Source organism: Cupressus sempervirens, chromosome 5, assembly GCF_028749045.1.
Source record: "Cupressus sempervirens isolate cs-2001-9-10 chromosome 5, ASM2874904v1, whole genome shotgun sequence".
In the NCBI taxonomy this organism is placed as follows: domain Eukaryota; kingdom Viridiplantae; phylum Streptophyta; class Pinopsida; order Cupressales; family Cupressaceae; genus Cupressus; species Cupressus sempervirens.
Genome location: NC_143122.1, coordinates 734,863,351 through 734,884,306, shown reverse-complemented (window position 1 = coordinate 734,884,306; position 20,956 = coordinate 734,863,351).

Below are 20,956 nucleotides of genomic sequence, written 5' to 3'. Positions count from 1 at the left end.
TCAACAATTGGTATCAGAGCTAGTTAAGCTTGTTTGATTTTCTAAAAATTGGTAAAAATTTACAAGTGCCATGGATGAGACAGATAAGTGGAAAATCGAAAAGTTTTTTGGGCAAAACTTCAAGCTATGGAAAGTGCAGATAAAGTCTTTACTCATCAAGCAAGATTTACAAACTAAATTGCTTGGAAAAATAAAGGACAAAGGATCATTCACAGATGAAGAATGGGACAAACTGGATTTGAAAGCAAGAGCAACAATTTTATTAGCTCTCCCAAGTAACATGTTGCTTAATGTTTCAGTTGAGAAGACAACAAGAGAGCTAGTTGAGAAATTATCTTCATTGTATGAGATACCTTCAACATCGAATAAAGTTTTTATAATGAAAAAGTTATATAACCTAAAAATTAAAGAAGGGGGAGTGATGTTGAATCATCTAAATGAGTTTAATACATTAGCTAGTTAACTCTTTTTAGTTGGTATACCATTATATGATGAAATAAAATCCATTTTATTATTATGTTCACTTCTAAATAGCTAGGAAGGTATAGTAATGGTTGTGAGCACTTCAATAGAAGCCGATAGCAAGCTAACATTTGATGAAGTTGCAACCACATTACTTAGTGAAGACATGTGAAGGAAGTACCAAGAACCCTCTTCTAGCAATGCTCTAATAGTTGTGAATAAAAGAAATAGAGGAAGAAGTCATGAAAGAGGTAAACATAATAATAATAATAATGGAAGAGGCATATCGAATCATCATTTGAAGTCTAGAGGAAGAAATGGCACTTGTTGATTTTGTGGTAAACCAAGCCACATAAAGAAACAATGTTGGAACTACAAGAAGGCTCAAAGAAAAGTAATCCAGGATGGCGCAAATGTTGCAATTGATGGAGCTTTGGTACTTGTAGCTGGTGACATGGATTCAAGTTTGTGGGTTCTTGATTCTAATGCATATTTTCATGCTACTCCATGTCAGAGTGTGTCAACAAATTACTACAAAGGTATTTTTGGTAAATTTTTTCTTGAAGATAACAAAGAATATGATATTGTCGGCAAAGGGGATATTTAATTGTTACTAAAAAATGGTAGTCAATTGCTTTTGAAATTTGTTAAGAATATTCCCTCATTGAAGCACAATTTGATTTCAGTTTGTTAGTATACACAAGACTATAATGTTAACTTTGATCTTGATTCATGGAAAGTGTCTAAGGGTCAGCTATTGTTGGCTAAATGAAAGAAATCTGGAAGTTTTTATGTTTTAGAGTGCAATAGTGAAGTGGGAGGAGCCATGGTGGTTGCAGAAATTAATGTTGAACTTTGGCATAAGAGGTTCAGTCACATGAGCAAAACGGTTCTTGAAGTCATGCTTTGAAGAGACCAACTTTCAGGTCTTAAATCTCTTGATTTGAAGTTGTGTGAACATTGTGTTTATGGCAAGAAAAAATGCACCAGTTTCGTAAGGACGGGTCATGAGAAGAAATATTCTCCATTAGAGCTTGTGCATTTCAATGTTTTTGGTCCTATGGAGGTAACTTCTCTTAGTGGTGCTAACTATTTTGTCACATTTCTTGAAAATTGCACTCAAAAAATTTGGGTTGATATGTCAAAAAGAAATTTGAAGTATTTTCAAAGTTTAAACTTTTTAAGGCTATGATGGAAAATTAGATTGGGAAAAGGATTAAATGTCTATTAACGGAAAATGGTGGTTTCTCTTCAAAGTTTGATAGTTTTTGCATAGATCATGGTATTCAAAGGATTAAAAGAGTCTCTCATACAACTCAAGAAAATGGTGCAGTTGAGAGGTTGAATTAGAGTATCTTAGAAAGGGCTCAGTGTATGTTATCAAATGTTGGTTTAGGGAAAGAATTTTTGGCCGAGTTGTGCAATAAAATGATTTATTTAATTAATTGAGCCCCTTCATCATGTTTGGATTTTGGTATTCTAGAAGAGAGATGGACTAGTAAAAGAATTTCATTTTCTCATTTGCAAGTTTTTGCATGCGATGCATATGTTCACATTCCTAAGGAGAAAAAAATAAAATTGGATTTTAAATCCAAAAGATGTGTATTTCTAGGGTATGTGAAAATCAATTTAGTTTTCAATTGTGGGATCTGACTTCTCATAAATGCTTTGAAATTAGGGTGTTGTGCTTAATGAAAAGTCTTTTTCTGACTACTTATAAATGCTTCGAAATCAGGGTGTTTTGCTCAACAAAAAGTCTTTTTCAAGTTTGCAAAAATTGTACACTACTTCACCTGATTCTATTAATTTTGATTTATTTGATAACTATTGCATCCCAATTTTTTGACCTAATTTTAAACTTTCTCATAACTGTTGGATTTAATGGATTTGTCTTTCATGATCATGTGAAGCAGGTAGTTATTTCTATTCCTTGTATTAACTATTAATAAAGATGTTCATTAGCCATTAACTGTTATATGATGTTAGCAGTTGCTTGATTTTGGAATTATGGTTAATAATTTATAGTCTTATAAAATGTTTATATGAAAATTATTATAAAATTGTTATTATGGTGGAAGTGTTTTCATGGGTGATTGCAAAAGAAGATGAAGGGGCTGTGGAGTAGCATTGCTAAATGAGATCATCAGAATGGTATACTTGCCTAGTCCAGTCAACAGGATTGACAAGTATAACCTTAAACTTCTTTGGTAAGGACTTAATGACTTGAACACATGATACCTCAAAGGATTTAAAATGATCTCTCACTATATTATTATAATATATATGTATGCACATATAGATATAAAAATGAAGTGGCACCATTAAATTATTTTTTTATAATATAACACGATGCCACCTTACTAATATATATATATATATATATATATATATATATATATATATATATATATATTCAAATTATAGCCTTTCAACTTTTTTTTCCATTTTTATTCTTTCCTTGTCTATAACCGATTTAACACTTGGCATAATGAATTGAAAAATATTCTTATGTTACAGAAGCCAAGAAGTCATTATTTATTCCTTTTAATCGAAGCTGTGTGTAGAAGATAGACATCTTTTAAATACATCGAACTGCCTTGTTTGTGTTATGATATTTAGTAAGCATTTTTGCCTTTTCCATACACCTGACTATCATACTCAAGATCGGCTCCTCCTTTTAATCCTGACTCTCCCTTATTCTACCATTTTTCCATGCTCATGCTTTCGAGTTCATACAACCTTCAAACCTCTACCAAACTCAAAAAATTTTGTAGAATATATGTGTTGCTCCTTGTACATGTTGTTGTACATTTTTCACCTTGTTGAAGTTGAAGTCGCCTCTATCCACTATGAAATCATTTGAAGAAGAGCAAATATCCAGTGTCTAGCAAAGCTCAGGCATTTCCAAAAAATATACCAAGCTTCTCAACATCTCAACATCCACAATGGCTGGACATCATACACCTCAGCCCTCCATTTCTACACAAAGTCATTTATTAACTGGTCCACCCAACTCCAAAGATAAAGTCCTCAATCCTTCCATCATGTGCATCAATTCCATAAAGGGTCAAACTCATATTTCTTACTCGCAGCTAGTACAATTGGAATTTGGTGGTCCAATTCAAATGCACCAGTCTCAAGTCCTACAAAAGGGGACTAATAGTGTCCAATTTGAATTTGGAAACATAGATCGAGCTATTGAACAAGGCATTGATGTTAACTCTCAAGTTGCACATATATAAGATATCAGTATAGTCCCATAACCAAGGAGATCTACAAGAGAGAGAAAATGTCCTTACAAATTGGATTATTAGGAACTTTTATTTTCTTTGTGTTCTGATCAAGTAGAACCACAAACTTTTAAGCAAGCCTACAATTATGTAAATTCAGTGCATTGGCTAGATGCTATGAAAGATGAAATGGAGTCTCTATATACCAATCAGACTTGGGATTTGGTTCCTCTTCTACTAAATTGAATAGAGCTCTAAAAAATATATGGTTATCAAATAAAAGACGAAGATGGAGGATGAAAGAGATATAGGGCCATATTGGTGGTAAAGAGATTCACTTAGCAAAAGGGAGGGGATTTTAATGATATTTTCTCTCCAGTGGTGAAAATGCAAACCATTCATTTGGTTTTGGGCATAGCAACAACTTGGGATCTTAAGCTTGAGCATCTTGATGTCAAAACAATATTTCTACAAGGGGATATTGAGGAGGAATTGTATATGGATCAGCCATAAGGATTTGCTAAATTGGGGAAGGAACATTTATATTGCAAATTAAAGAGGAGTCTATATGGGCTAAAGTAGGCTCTGCATCAATGGTATTTAATATTTGATAACTTCACGACTCAACAAGGTTTAACATGCAATGAATTAGTCATGTGTTTACTACAAAAGGCTTCCTACCAGTGAGTTTGCAATTTTTCTATTGTATGTTGATGATTTGTTAACTACGAGAAATACTATTAGAGTTATTTAGGAACTAAAGACACATTTGGCTCTTTGTTTTTCCATAAAAGATTTAGGGGCAAAAAGAGGATTCTCTGGATAAATATGGTCTATGATAGACATAAAAGAGAAATTCAATTATCTCAACAAAAGTATATTCTTATAGTTTTAGAAAAGTTTAATATGTCAAATTGAAATGAGCCTTGATTAAAGAAACTATTACCAAATCTTTTTAATTATAATATATCTTATAAAGATACACTATAATATATCATATAGAGATCTTTGTAGAGGAGCTTTTTTGTAAAGATGAAATTATATAACATTTATTAAATAACTTTGCATTATAGTCCTGCTAGGAAGAGAGTGATCTTAACATGGTTATAAGGCTGGAATATTCTATAGATGTTAACATATGCATATGTGTCAAGGGCCCTAGATAGAGAATATCTCTTCTAGGAAGGACCATAAAGGGAGCACTTCATAGAAGATGAAATAGTAACCAGGGATCTAAGGATCCTCAAAAGGGTTACTACTCTTGAGGTGGAGATGTGTTTAAGGTTGAGTTAGGATAGAGGGTATATTAGTGAATTATATTTTAGTATTGTATAAATTTTGAGCTTGATTGTGTAGGTATTATTATCCTTACTAGTCGAGACATTACACAAATGCTAAATTTGTTGCCACTTTGTTGGCTAATCATTTTAAGTTGTCTTCAAAGATGTGTCCTTCCACTACAAAAGAAAAATATGTGATGGATGGTATTCCTTATTCTTTAGCAGTTGGGAGTTTAATGTATGCAATGGTTAGCATGCGACCAAATCTTACTCATGCAATGAGAGTTGTAATTGGTTTTATGAGTAATCTGGTTAAAACTCATTGGCAATAAATTTAATGGATTTTTCAATTTTTGAGAGATATTTCCTCTCATGTTTTAGGTTTTAGCACTAACATCCCTTATATTTGTGGATATGATGATTCTAATATGGTTGGAGATTTAGATAAAAGGAGGTCTACAATGGGCTATGTGTTTACTTTTGTTGCACTAGTGATTAGTTGGACTTCTTGTAAGCAAAAAGTTGTTTCTATTTCCTCTACCAAAGCTGAATATATTGCTTCTACCAAGGGGGCTAAAGAGTTTTGTGGTTACAATGATTGGTTAGAGAGCTGGGATTTCAAAAGACCAACTTTACTCTATATTATGATAGCAGGAATGCCATTCATTTGGCTAAAATTTCATCTTTCCACAGTTGCACAAAGCATATATAAACCAAATTTCACTTCATCCATCATGCTCTTGAAGAGGGAAGGCTATAGTTAGAGAATATTGATACAAAGATTAATCTAGCTGATGTGTTTAGAAAAAATGTACCTTGAAAGAAGTTTGAATTTTGTAGAGCTTCTCTCGGCATTGTCACACCATAGCCACAAGAATTCCAAGTAGGGGATATCTCTATGTAGCACTGATTGGACTTCAAGTGGGAGACTATAATGGTTCTGACAAGGGAATATGTAATGATTCTTAATGTGAGGTTTAATCATTTTTGACTTTTCCTCTTCTTAGCCCTTTTGGCTTCCATTGAACATTACTAAAATAGAATAGAAAAGACAATTGATGATGTTGTTCACTGTAACTTGTGATTTAGCCAAACAAGAGAGATTCCCCTACATGTAGAGTGGATGTAGTCCAAATTAGCTAGATGAACTACTATAAATTCTATGTCTACTCTTGCATCTTTTGTTTCAGTTTTAGTTTTTAGTTTTACTTTATTTTCTATGTCTTTTATTTGGCCTAACACATACAAATTTCCCTACAATTTAAACTTCCAAATTGAGGAATGATTATTTAATTCTATATAAAAAAAGAGATCATTGGAAGACATCTAGTCTCAAGATGAAAGCTAAAAGTTGAAGAATTCAAGCGGGTCAAAGTAGTATTTGGAAATGGTTCAATAGACCATTGTACCATTGTTGTACCCCAATTGGAAATCAACCTAGGAGGACACACTGTGAAAAGGAAATTTTATGTAATGAATATCCAAAATCATATTATCTTAGGAATTCCTTGGATAAAATCCTTAGGGTAGTTCATAATGGATAGTCCTAATCCAAAAATTTGCTTCAAACATGAAGGGAAGGAGATTACACTTAAAGGGTTACTAGAATCTTCTCCAAAGGAAGTCTCTTGTAAGAAAATGGCCAAAATACTTAGTCATAACCAAGATGAATGGATTGCACAATGTTTAGTAATGGACAAATCAAATCCACAAGGATAAAAGGTTCATATATATATCAAACCAATATTGAAAAGGTAAAAAAGGGTTTTTGATAAAATTCCTATCAGACTTCCCCCAAAAAGAGGGTTTGAACACTCTATAGAACTAGAAGAATGGGAAAAACCATTGATAACAACTCCATATCGACACCCTAGGAAGTTCAAAGAAGAAATATAAATGATAATTCAAGAATTACTGGAGATGGTTCATATTCAACTTGGCCAAAACCCTTGTGCTTCTTCTATAGTATTAGTAAAAAGAAAGATGGTACCATGAGGATGTGCATAGACTACAAAGCCCTAAATAAGAAAACCATAAAGAATAGGTATCCCATATCAAGGATTGATGAGTTAATGGATGAATTGCATGAAGCATGCTACTCAAAAATTGATCTAAGGTTTGCATATCACCAGATAAGAATTAGGAAGGAAGACATTCCAAAGATTTCTTTTAGGTGCCACTATGAGCATTTTGAATTTCTAGTCCTTCCATTTGGTCTCACCAATGCACCAACAACCTTTCAATCTTGTATGAACCACATCTTTCGAAAACACTGAGAAAATTTCTACTCATTTTTTTTGATGATATACTTATTTATAATAAAACATGGGAAGAACATTTGAGACATATTAAAGAGGTTTTAAACATCTTGGAGATAGAGTTGTTATATGTCAAAATGTCAAAATGTGAATTTATATCAAAAGAGATTATATACTTGGGATATAAAATTAGTGCAAAAGGAGTAAGTGTGGATGAAGAAAAAATCAAAGCTATCAAGGAGTGGTCAAGACCCAAAACCCTAACCCAACTAAGGGAATTTGTTTGGTTATGTAGCTACTACAAACATTTTGTAAAAGTGTTTTCTAAAATTGCATCACCCCTCACCGATTTAACAAAAAAGGACCATTCTCATGGAATGACATATTCCAACAAGCTTTTGAAAAACTCAAAGAAACTATGTATACTTGCTTTGTTCTAGTGATTCCAGATTTCAACAAACTTCTTGAGTTACAACATGATGCATCAGGAGTTGGAACCAGAGTAGTACTTATGCAAGGAAGACAACTAATAGTCATTGAAAGTCGTATGCTCACTGAAGCAGAAAAACATTACTCAATATATGATAAAGAGATGTTAGCCATCATGCATGCTCTAGAAAAGTACCAATAGTATCTTGTTTGTGGAAGATTCATTGTAAAAATAGATCAAAATGGCTTAAGATTCTTCTTAAATCAAAAGGATCTTAATGATCAACAAAAAAGTGGGTAAGCAGAATCCAAGCTTATGATTTTGATATAGAACATGTTAAGGGCATTAATAATGAGGTTGTAGATGCCCTCTTGAGAAGATCCCATATCAATAATATCAGTAGCATAACCAAGGACTAGAAGGGAGACATTATAGAAAAATACATGAAGGATCCTTAGACTCAAGAAATATTAAAAGGGAAATTACCTAATGAAGATTTCAAAGTCTGGGATAGTTCAATCCTCTACAAAGGAAGGGTATATTTAGTCCCAAAATTAGAGATTAAAATAAAAATAATTAAATAATATCATGACAACTCATTAGTAGGTCATCAAGGATACTACAAAACATACAAGCATATAGAAAGAAATATTCTTGGAAAGGGTTAAAGAAAGATGTACTAAAATATGTACAAGAATGTATGATGTATCAATGGAATGAAGTGGAATTGTAACACCCTACAGGGTTACTACAACCATTACCCATTCCAAATAAAAAATAGGAGAGCATATCAATGGATTGCATATACAAGACTTCTAAAGATCTAAGGAAAATACAACAAACTTGTGGTCATAGATAGACTTACAAAATATGCACTTTTATTTTCCATCTCAAGGGAATACCAAGCACACCACATAGTTGAATTATTCTTTAAAGATATTTTTAGATCCATGGACTCCCTCAAAATATTATAAGTGATAGAGACATCAAGTTTCTTAGTAAGTTCTACCAAGAAATCTTCCATTTTGTAGGCACAACCCTGACTCCTAGCACAAGTTATCATCCTCAAACTGATGGACATACATAAATTGTCAATAAATTATTAAAGGGATACCTCAGGAACTATGTTATTGGACATCAAAGTGATTGGATTAAGTGGTTGCATTTAGGAGAATATTGCTATAATACTACTCACCATATGTCAATAGGAGTAAGCCCCTTTAAAACACTCTACGGATATGAAGCTACATCTTTTGGGAACCTAATAATACAATAAAGTTGAGTACCAGAAGCACAATTTTTTTCTAAACAGAGTATGTACATCATCAAAACCTAAAGAAAACTTCCATCAAACACAAAACCAACAAAACCTTATGTAGATAAGAAACAAACTAAAAGAACCTTTACAATTGGGGATCTAGTATTCTTACAATTGCAACCATACATGTAAACACCAATCAAGAAAAATGGTGCTAAGAAGTTGAAGCCACGATTCTATGGACCCTATAAAGTACTTAAGAAGATTGGTGCAGTAGCATATGAACTCAAACCTCCCCAAGATAGCAAGATACATAAAACATTCCATGTTTCCCTTCTCAAAAAAGCTTTAGGACAAAAAGTAACTCCATGTGAAGAGTTACCCCCTTTAGACGATGAAGGTCAACTCATTCTAATACTAGAAGTAATTCTAGATAGTTGTGAGAAAAGAATGAGGAGTAGAACCATTACTAAATTCCTAATTAAGTGGAAGACCCTACTTGAGGAAGATGCTACATGGAAAAATAAATGAATGATTAAGTCATGTAAGGACTAGCAAATTCAAGAAGTAAGGACTAAAATGAGCCTTGATTAAATAAAGTATTACCAAATTTTTGTAAGTATAATATATCTTATAAAGATACATTATAATATATCTTAGAGAGATCTTTCTAGAGGAGATTTTTTGTAAAAATGAAATTATATAAAATTTCTTATAATTTTGCATTATATTATTATAAATGATTATGAAGTTAATGATGAATCATGATGTAGAATCTAATACTATAATATATGAATTAATTTAATTAAAAACCTAATTACTAAATCCAAATTTTAAAACCACAACACCCTATGAAGAGTCACACCGCTTATGATTCGAGCATTTAAAATATGGTGGATGAGAATATAGTGAAAGAAAATTAGAAGAGGAAGGTATGACCACATAAGCAATTAAGAAGGAGGTTGTGCACATTCCAAACATATATCAGGGAGAGTTCACACCAACCATTGAATAGGCCATATGCAACCCAAACACATTTTAGAGATCACACTTGATCATTGACCACGTCCCAATTTACCAGCCAAGACAATTATGGTACCAGGTTATCAAACCAAGGAATCAAGGATGTCAAGGATATACAGTTACATAGAGTATAGTTCCACCAATAAAATCCACCCATACGTAAAAGATATGAATAATTTAAAGGTTAATATGGACCACCTCACCAAGGCAAAGATACTATGTATTAATATATGATGAGTTATTAAGATAGCATAAATGTACATCTATTTTTGAATCTTATTTATATACATGAAAACAATGGTTATTTATTAAGATCAAGAGAGTCTGGTGGGAAGAGAGTGATATTAACATGGTTATAAGGCCAAAATATTCTATAGATGTTAACATATGCATATGTTTCAAGGGTCCTGGATAGAGAATATCTCTTCTAGGAAGGACCTTAAAGGGAGTGCTTCATAGAAGAGGAAATAGTAACCAGGGATCTAGGGATCCTCAAATGGGTTATTAATCCCAATATGGAGACATCTTTCAGGTTGGGTTAGGAGAGAGAGTAGAATAATGACTTCTATTTCATTGTTGTATAAATTCTGACATTTATTTTGCAGGTATTATTGTCCTTGCTAGCGAGGACATTAAACAAATGTTAAATCTGTTGCCACTCTATTGGCTGATCATTTTTTATTGTCTTCAAAGATGTGTCCTTCCACTCCAGAAGAAAAACATGAGATGGATGGTATTCCTTATTCTTCAACAATTGGGAGTTTAATGTATGCAATGGTTAGCATGCTACTGGATCTTGCTTATGAAGTGGGAGTTGTAAGTGGTTTTAAATGAGTAAACCAATTAAAACTCATTGGCAAGCAATTCAATGAGTTTTTCAATATTTGAGAGGCACTTCCTCTCTTGTTCTATGTTTTAACACTAAGACCACTTATATTTGCAGATATGATGATTTTGATATGGCTAGAGATTTAGATAAAAGGAGGTCTACAACAAGCTATGTGTTTACTTTTTTTGGAGCAGTAGTTCATTGGAATTTTTGAAAGCAGCAAGTTGTTTCTCTTTCCCCTATCAAGGCTAAATATATTGCTCTTACTAAGGGGACTAAAGAGCTGATGTGGTTACAACAATTGGTTGGAGAGATGGGATTTTAGAAATCTAACTTTACTCTATTTTTGGATAGCAGGAGCGCCATTCATTTGGCTAAAAATTCATCTTTCCATAGTCACACAAAGCATATAGAAACCATATTTCACTTCATCTGTCATGTTCTTGAAAATGGAAGACTAGATTTAGAGAAGATTGATACAAGGATTAATCTAGCTGATGTGTTTAGAAAAGTTGTACCTCGAGAGAAGTTTGAATTATGTTGAGCTTCTCTCAGCATTATCATTCCATAGCTCGGCATTGTCGTGCCATACCCATAAGAATTGCAAATAGGGGATATATTTGTGTAGCATTGATTGGACTTCAAGTGGAAGGTTGTAATGGTTCTCACAGGGGAATACGTAATGGCTCTAATTGTGTAGTCTAATCATTGCCAACTCTTCCTCTTCTCAGCCTTTTTAGCTTCCATTGAATATTATTGATATAAAATAGAAAAGGTAGTTAAGATGTTGTTCATTGTAACTTGTGATTTATCGGAATAATAGAAATTTCCCTACTTGAAGAGTGGATGTAGTCCAAATTAGCTAGGTGAACTACTATATAATTTGTGTCCAATCTTCCATCCTTTGATTCAATTTTACTTTATTTTTTGTATCTTTTATTTAGCTCAACACATATAAATTACCCCACAAATTAAAGTATTAAACAACCATTATTTAATTGTATATAAAAAAGAGATCATTGGAGCTACAACGTCTAGAGTCGCTGGGATGATTCAATTACAATGGAAATCTATCTCCACCTTAATATGAAAAACTGATTAGAAATTAAAAAGTGAGAGATGACTGCATGAACAAATTTAGACCTTGCATGTTGTTAACATATCCATTAATTATGGGTAAATATCAAAGATTGAAGGTACCCATTTCTAACAATTAAGTTAATTCCTAAAATCTATAAAATAATTTCTTCAAAGCTAATATTGAAATTCAAAGGTTTTCAATTAGTCTATCAAAAATCAAGTCTTGGCGAGTGCAAGGCTTGTCCCAACAATCAATTGCAATAGCAAATTTATTTTTAATTTTTTTGGATGTTCAATGTTGGAGGTTTGCATTGAGAAAGATTTGATTAATTAAAACTAAAGTTATATACAGTGAATTGCTCATAGAAAAACACTGAGTAGAATAAAGAAATGGACAATTACTTGGAAGACAATTGAATGAAGAAATGAATAGATAGTTCTATCTCTTTTGTGAGAGAGAGAGAATCAACACCTTCCCTAAAAAACATTATCATCAATAAATCAGTTAGAATGAATAATGAAAAATGTTAGATTTTAAAAATTTAAGATATAATCTGTAAATTAATTTTTAATTCAAATAATTAAATAAAATGAATTATACTTAATGAATGTAAATTACTATCAATAGATCTTTGGAGTTGGAAATTTAATGACTCACAAAGAGCCCATGAAAAATCAAATTTCTTTAAATGCAATACCCGAATATAATAAAATAAAATATTTAATTTAAAAATATATAAAAAGTACTATAAGAATTTTAATATTATTAGTAAAATCACCACTGATAATTACTAAACATCATTTGATAACCATTCTAAAATAAGATTTACTAAAATGTTTTACAAGACATGTTAGACGTGTTGAGCTAATACAACATCATTAGATGAAGTTGTAGAATAGCAAACACATTATTAGATGCAAATTTACATTAGTAAACGAGCAACAGAAGAAAATGTAAAACACATTATATCTCAGATGCAACTTTTTAGGAGCCACCGTTGAGAGTGACCAACACTTAGCCTTCATTTATGCTCTCTCTCTCTTTCTCAAAAATTTAAGCAATTCAGAGAACTACAAAATATAAAAAATGAAGTGTTAAAATCTACAAAGAGAGAAATTTTTTTAAGGTAATTATTCAAATGATACAAATGAAGAAAGCATGAATATATTACATGTGTGGGTTTGGAGTCATCATCCCTACCAGCAGCTGGTTTGCATTCCAATGCTTTTATCTCTTCCATTTGCATAGAATTAGAGCCCTCGATTTTTTGGGAGGAATCAAGAGGCTCCAATTCAACTTCTTCTTCTGAGATTTTTTGATTGTCATGATGAGTACCATTCCAACCTGTGATTTCTCCTCCTTTAGTCTCATTTTGCATGTCAGAGATATTATAAACTCCCTCACTGTAATTCACGTCTTCCATCTCTGATACGTAGACCATCATGAATACTAAGAGGGGCGGAGGAAGGCAGAAAAACCATCCAAGAATGTACACAGATAGTAATAAAACACTAATACTTTGTAAGAAAATTCTCATGTACCCAATTGAAAATCTCTCGCCAGAAATTTTTTCTATGCAATCCATTTATGCTATGAAAATGCTGCACTTTTGATTTGTTAGACAATTTTTGTTTGTAGTCTTGTGAAGCAGAGAGGAGAGTTATGTATCTTTATACATTTCAAAATTGCCAACATCAAGGCCGCTGATTTGGAAGTGCCACAGCTGATTTTGTGCCATTGACGATTTCATGGATGAATGTATTCACTGTATTTGGATTTCAAATTTGAATTCTTTACTTTTTTAAACTAGTTTTTAAATCGAAGATTTTCACTACAAAATCCTGATATTCTCATGATCTTTTGCTTCTGCTACAATAAACCCTTTTCGCAGTGACCATTTTCACCATATTTGGGTGTCACGATTTTAAAGTTATTTCTAAATTAGGTTGAAGTTAGAGGCGGTGCAGTGGGTGCAAGATTAGGCTTATCGATATATTTTTTCAGTAAAACACCAACATTTCCAAATTTCCACCTAGTAGGCCTCCACTATGATAAAAAATTGTTTTCATAATGTCCAAAAAAATATCTCAGAAAATCTAAGGTATTTAAATTTTAGATCAATTATTATTATTATTATGTGTTTGATAAATTGTTATTAATGTTCATAAATCTAAAATAGATTCAAAACCAATTCTTTTAGACAACAGGTTATGGTATAAGGATAATATAGAGTAATAAAGATGGATAAGGAATGTGATAGAGAGTAGGTAGAGAGGTGAATAGATAAGTATATTTTGAGGTAGAGAAATATATGCATATAAATAGATAAAGGTGTAAGTGAGAAGGATAGAATTATAGATAAATAAGGATACAAATATAGAGAAGAAGAGATGGAGAGAGATATAGAGGGGATGAGAGGGTAATAGAGATATAAATAGAGAGGGGGGTATATATACAAATAGGTAGACTAGAGGCATAAAGAGTAAGAGAAGCAATGATTTTGATAGAGAATTATAGAGATTTAGAAAGAAACTAGGAGGGAGCAATGAATAAGGCAAGGATAGTTATCATATTATGGAAATAGATAAAATTAAAATGATGATAGTTAAGAGAGAGATATGGATCAAAGTAGAAGAAAAATGTTTTCATGTAAAATATCAGCATGTTAATTGTAATTGAAATAACATTTCTTGCCAATACTGAAATAGATAGGTAGGGATCAAGACATAGATAGAGGGGTACGAGTAGATAATAAAGAAAGATAAATAAGTGTAACTAGAGGAGGGAAGCAACAAATACATATATAGAAAAAGAAATAGGTATACAGAGATGAGAGAAGAACAAGACAGGCAAACAATAGATAATGAGATTGCAACATATCTTTTTCCAATAGGAAATGAGATAGGTAAGGAATGGGAGGTGGATAGAGAGGTAGAATTAGATAGAAAAGAAGATAAATAAGTATAAAGAGAGGAGAGAGAAAAAGAAGAGAAAATATCTCAAGTGATACATAAAGAGAGATATTATATATGTATATATAGAGATTATAGTAAAATAGAGTAATAAGAGACATAAATATAGGGAATGATGTAAATGGGATACATTGGTAGAGATATTTAAGTATAAGGAGGTACATGTATTTATGGGAGATTTAAGAAGAAAGTAAGAGATATTGAGGAAAATAAAGAGAAGTAGATTAAATAGAGTGGGTGACAGAAAGAGTGGCGTACACACATGTGTGTGTGTGTGTCAGAGAGAGAGAGAGAGAGAGAGAGAGAGAGAGAGAGAGAGAGAGAGAGAGAGAGAGAGAGAGAGAGAGAGAGATTTGTATATGTGTATGATATATAGAGAGAAATAAGTAAGATATGAAAGAGCCAAACATAGAAAGATCAGTGGGAAGAGAGGAGGGGGGGGATATAAAGATATTGATAGATATTGATATAGAGATCTTGATTTGGATTATTTTTTGTCATCTTCTCCCAACCCCCAATTATAAGATCTAACAAAGTTTTCCAAAATTAGGAGAATTTATGTTTCTTTGAAATCTCTTCCACTCTCATCCTCATTCCCCTTTTCTAAAAGTATACATTGTGAAACTATATAACATTAAAAAAATATCATTTTGCACCCTAACCGTAAATCAATGATACTATATAATGAAATAAAATAAAATAATATAATGAATTATAGATTTAATTATTGGGACACACCCATCCGAATGGTACTAGCTCTATATGTGTGTGTGTGTGTGTGTGTGTGTGTGCGTGTGCGTCTATGTATATATATATATATATATATATATATATATATATATATATATATATATACATACACACACACACACACACATATGTGTGTGTGTGTGTATTAATATATATATATATATATACATATATATAATGTTATATTAAAATATATAAAGAAAGCCTATACATATCAAGCCTTTAATTTACTATACAAAAATGTTTGACATTTAAAAATTAAAGTCATGGTATCTCTTGCTTTTTGTATATATATAGGGAGAAGCACAAACTTGTGTCACCCTTTTCTAAAAGAAAAGGTTCACAAAAGTATAATTGTTCATCTTTAATGACATTAAACTAGTAGTATTATATTGAATTTGATAATGAAGTAAATTAATGAAATGTGTAGAAATGAATGAAGTTTAGGATTAGAATTTTTAATAAATATTTGAAATAAGAATTTATATATTTTGTTAATTTTTAAAGACAATTTTTCACTTGCTGAAAAATGCTGAAAATTAGGGGTCTAGTTCCCACCACAAAACTATATGGAAATAAACTTATTTCCCTTCAATCTTTGATTATGTCATAGATAAAATATATAGCTAGAACAAACAATTATAAAAATTGGCTTTAGACTTATATTTTATCTTTTATAATGATTCAAATTTCAAATCACTTGAAATCAATAGTTTTCATCTCCCACCACATTTTTTGAAACAAATATATTCTAACCTGAAAATAGTGATACAATCTTAAAGAGGACTCTCTCCTCTAAAACATTATGTGATTTTTTCATATTTTGAATATGGTTTAATATTTTTTCCTTTCTCAAAATTGATATCTTCTTGAGTGTTAAAATGCATACTTGTAGAATTTTTTAATTACAATATACTGTATCTAATTAAAACACTATAAATTCTATATGAGAATATTCTTGACTTTGAGCTCTATAAAACAGTGTTTATATCTTATTAAAAACATATCATTAAAAATAGTAAGAGTTACTGAAATGTCAATTTTTTGAAATAATTTTATTTCCTTAGTTATTGGATACAAACTAGTACAAAACATGCATTTAATAGACATTTCCAATTGGAAAAGTGTGAGACCATATATAACTTGCCTAGAATGAATTTTTCTAGATCGTATATTTAAATAAAATTGATTTTTAGATAGAAATACTCAAATTTAGTCATTTTGATAAGTTGGCCTAAAAGGTGACACAACTTTGTACTTTTACCCATAACATGTAACATATACCATATATATAGCTAGTTGTAATGTTTTGTTCACTCTAAACCCTTAAAATTAAAGGAAAAATTTCTACAAGGAGAAAACCTCCTTTAGAATCAAAACAAAAATTACTATGAAGAATTGTCTTCTATTTCAATTTAAATAGTTAAAATAGACCAAGAAAATATTAATTTGGGGAAGTAGTTGGAGAGTACAAAATTTAGAACCTTCTGCAAATTGGCCTTCTTATAATATGTAATATTTATTTGAAAAAATATTTTAAAAAAACATTTCAATATAAAGCTTCAAGCTTTCATGACACATTTTCTTTATATATAAATATGTCAAAATCTATGGTTGGATGCTACTTCTAATCATTTGCATGTTAGTTCTTGGTGAATTTGGTGGTTGCATGTTGCTTCTAATCAACTGCATGTCAAAATCTATGGTTGCATGCTACTTCTAATCAATTGTATGTTAGTTCTTGGTGTTTGAAGAAGTTATAACCTATTGGGGTTACACTCTACTTTATCTAGAATGGACAGGTATAGTACAGAGTATCAAAGGACACAATCTTGGACAATTGATATCCAGAGTCAGAATAGTAGAAAGGATGGTTATTTAGACATTCGAGATAAACTTAGGAAAATAAGCCATGACATGTCTAAACAATTGGTTCAGCACCAATGATGAATGATATGTTGTCCAACCCAACTAAGGTGGATAAGTTGACTAGATTTCTGTTTGGTAGATTTTCTCACAGGGCCGATGACATAATTACCAAGAACTTGCATGAGGAGTTTGAGAAACTAGCTCATAGCCAGGAAGAGGTCTCAGATTTTACTCTACCATAGGATGTAGTGGGTTTAGATGATGATTATGAGGATGTTGTTGTGCATGATGGTGAGCTGCCTAATAGAGATGAGTAGACATTGAGCATTCATGACTTTGCTGAGAAAGAGTACCAGGCATAGTTAGATGCTTCATCACATGAGGTTGAGGTTGGTAGTACTTCACATGATTTGTCCAACCAGCTAAAAGTGAACAAAGATAGTATTGTGACTTCATTATCTTATCATGACAGGTATGTGGAGTTAGTTGGTATTGGTCATATTACTCAAGTGAGGAGTTTGCTTGAGTTACCAGTTGATTCTAGTTTATGGATATGGACTCGAGATTGTTATATTAGCATTTGGGATTCAGTTGACTGGAGATCTTTAACACTTTTTGGTAGCAATGTTTGTTTGGGTGCTATCATGGATTTGATTAGCAGATTGCACAGTGTTGTCTTTTCTTGTGCTAGCAGCTTGTCTGATGTTGGTATTAGTTTTTATACACCAGTGTTGGGCTTTGTTCATATATCCAGTTGACCATACTTGTTGGAATATGTTGATGATCTTTCATATTTGGTAGTGTGTACAAATGACTCCCAGGATCATATTGGCATTGATGACATCCAAGAGGATGCAGTGGGCAATTTTGAAGACTTATTTTCCTTGGCAATTTCTTTTGGTACAAAGGAGTTGGACAACAGTGCTATAGTTTTTGATACTCCGTATGTTGATATGAGCTTTGGATTTGATTCATAGGATATGTATGGTAATACTCTAGAGACTACTAACTTTGAGGATATTCCTTTAGACAGTGCATCAGAGGAGGTTTGTAGGAAATAGTCTAGACAGTGCCATCATGTGTCTAATCAGTTGAGAGTTAGTGAGCGAGACATTTCTATCACTTGCCAGCATTTTGACGTTGCTCGTCAATTGTTAGCAGTTTATGGATGGGGTTCTCCTACTAGTGATAAGCAAGGAGACAGTTATCTTTCCTTGACAAAGTTCCACTCTTTATGGGAGGCTATCTAGATTTTGAGTGGAATTATATGCAGTTGGTAGCTGAAAGAGATTATCTTATGGAGTGGGGGAGTACAACATACGATGCATTATTGGCCAAGGAAGATGAGGTGAGCGAGCTTACTCAGCAACTTGAGGTGACTTCTGAGATTCTTGAGAGTACACAGTTGGCTTTCGAGGAGTCACAGTTTCATTTGGCTAAGGTGACCATGGAGTTAGAGCGACTACAATCTGTACCTAATTCTATATAGTCACAAATTGTGGTGTTTGGTGATCCAAGGATGTTCATGGCAAAGATTGTTAGAGACAGTGGAGAAGGGGATGCATCCATCCTTGATACTAACATTGGCATATCAAGATTGTTCCCACTAGAGTCAGGTTTAGTTGAGTTGGGTGCTATAGCAAATTTTTGTATGCCTGACATGGTGGTGGCCTCTAGTACTGATGGCATGGAGACTAGAGATGTATCAAAGATCATGTGTGATGTTGGTGAGCCAGCAGTTGGCATGGTTCCTGCTAGTGATACTACTCCCTTGGTGATATCTTCAGACGTAGTAGTTAGTTCTAACATGTTAATGATCAATTGTAGTTAGTTTCATCTGGATTGTAGTCTGAGCCACTGACTGAGATTGGCGCATTCTATCAACATTACATTGTGAGGTATGCTCATCAATTAACCTTTGATGACCATGTTGATGAGATGATGATACAGAGATGTATTTTGGTTCCTAGTGCTTATCATCAGTTATGGGATAGTTTGACACCTTGGGATGAGATTTGTGATGGGCAGGACATGGCAATAGGTTCTGAAGTTGACAGCTTGATAATACATGACTTAGAGTAGGAGTTTTGGAGTGATGCTTCAATGGGTGTTGTTATTGATTCTACTCCTTTGGCTATGACATCTCCTAACTTAACTAGTGATTAGTCACAGTGGGTTGTATTAGTTGTTCATGGTGAGCTGTTGACTGAGTTTGGTTTTTTTAATCAACATTATATTGCAGGGTATGTACACTAGTTAGGATTTGATCCTTGTGTTGAGGAGTTGATGGCAGGAAAATTTGGTTTGGGTTCCATTTCTTGCTATTTATTTTGTAATGTCTTTTCACCATCAGCAGTGCATGGGAGTTATGGCTATAAGACAGTGGCCAGTGATCTACAGAGTTGTGTTGACTACAGGAGTTGTACAGTGTGTGGATTCTCCATACATGGTACAGTTTCATTCAAAAACATTCACCATTGTCGTAGAGTTGGATTGTACATTTTGTATAGGCCAGTGGGATGCATTGATGGTATTTATTGTGTTGGTAGTTTGATTTGTCCACTTTACTTGGGTTTTGATGTTCTAAGAGTTTGTGTCTCATGGGTATCTGACTATGGTAGTGTTGATTTTGGAGTTTGGTTGAGCTATAATTGTCAGTTTGGTTATGGATTCCTCTTGGTTATATTGGAGAGGGTATTGCAGGAGCCTATGTTAATTGATAGTAGTATAGTTCATGACTACATTTGGGATCCAGGTGGATTGAGTGGTTTATTTTTTAGCCATTTCTTGAGGATAAGCAATATTTTGGAGGGGAGGACTTGTCATGTGCCTTTTTCAAATAATTAAAAATAATAATCTTTCCTAAGGCAGGCAGGCCCAAAAAGGTGAAGTTTCGGAAAAAGGGGATAATATTTGGAAGATAATGGACTAATAAATGAAAATTATTATTAAAATATGTTTTATTAACCCCTCTTGGATGTGAGTTAGGGTTATGCCCTCTTTTAAGGGATTTGGAGGCATTTTGGGCTCATTCTATAACTTGATTTTTGCTCATTTCTTTGTTGTTCTTCAAAGGCTGCCAAACTTGTGGAGAAGGAGACCCAAGAATGGGAGTTTGCACATTTCAAAGAAGGCTAAGGATAGGAGTTTGAAGCCATTCCATGTGCATGCTCATGCAGAGTTTGCCTTTGTGCTGAACAGTGCAGATTTGTGGGTTTTCGGGTGTGTTTTTTTGTAAGAGTTTGGTGTTTCCGGTTGAGTATTTCATATTAGCTTGGGTTTCTGCCATATTTCAAACTTTTAGATGTTAAAATAGATCTGAATATATGTATTTGGTCATGATTATACTCATGCGATAGATTGTTAGTGTTTTTGTGGTGTTTTCGAGCTATTTTGTGTTGTTTTTGGGAGCCTGATGAGCATTGTTTTTATCCTCCATTTGGGAGCTGTTGCGTAGGCTGTTATACTGCTGAAATTTCTATAAAAATTTCCACTTTTAGATTTATTAATAATT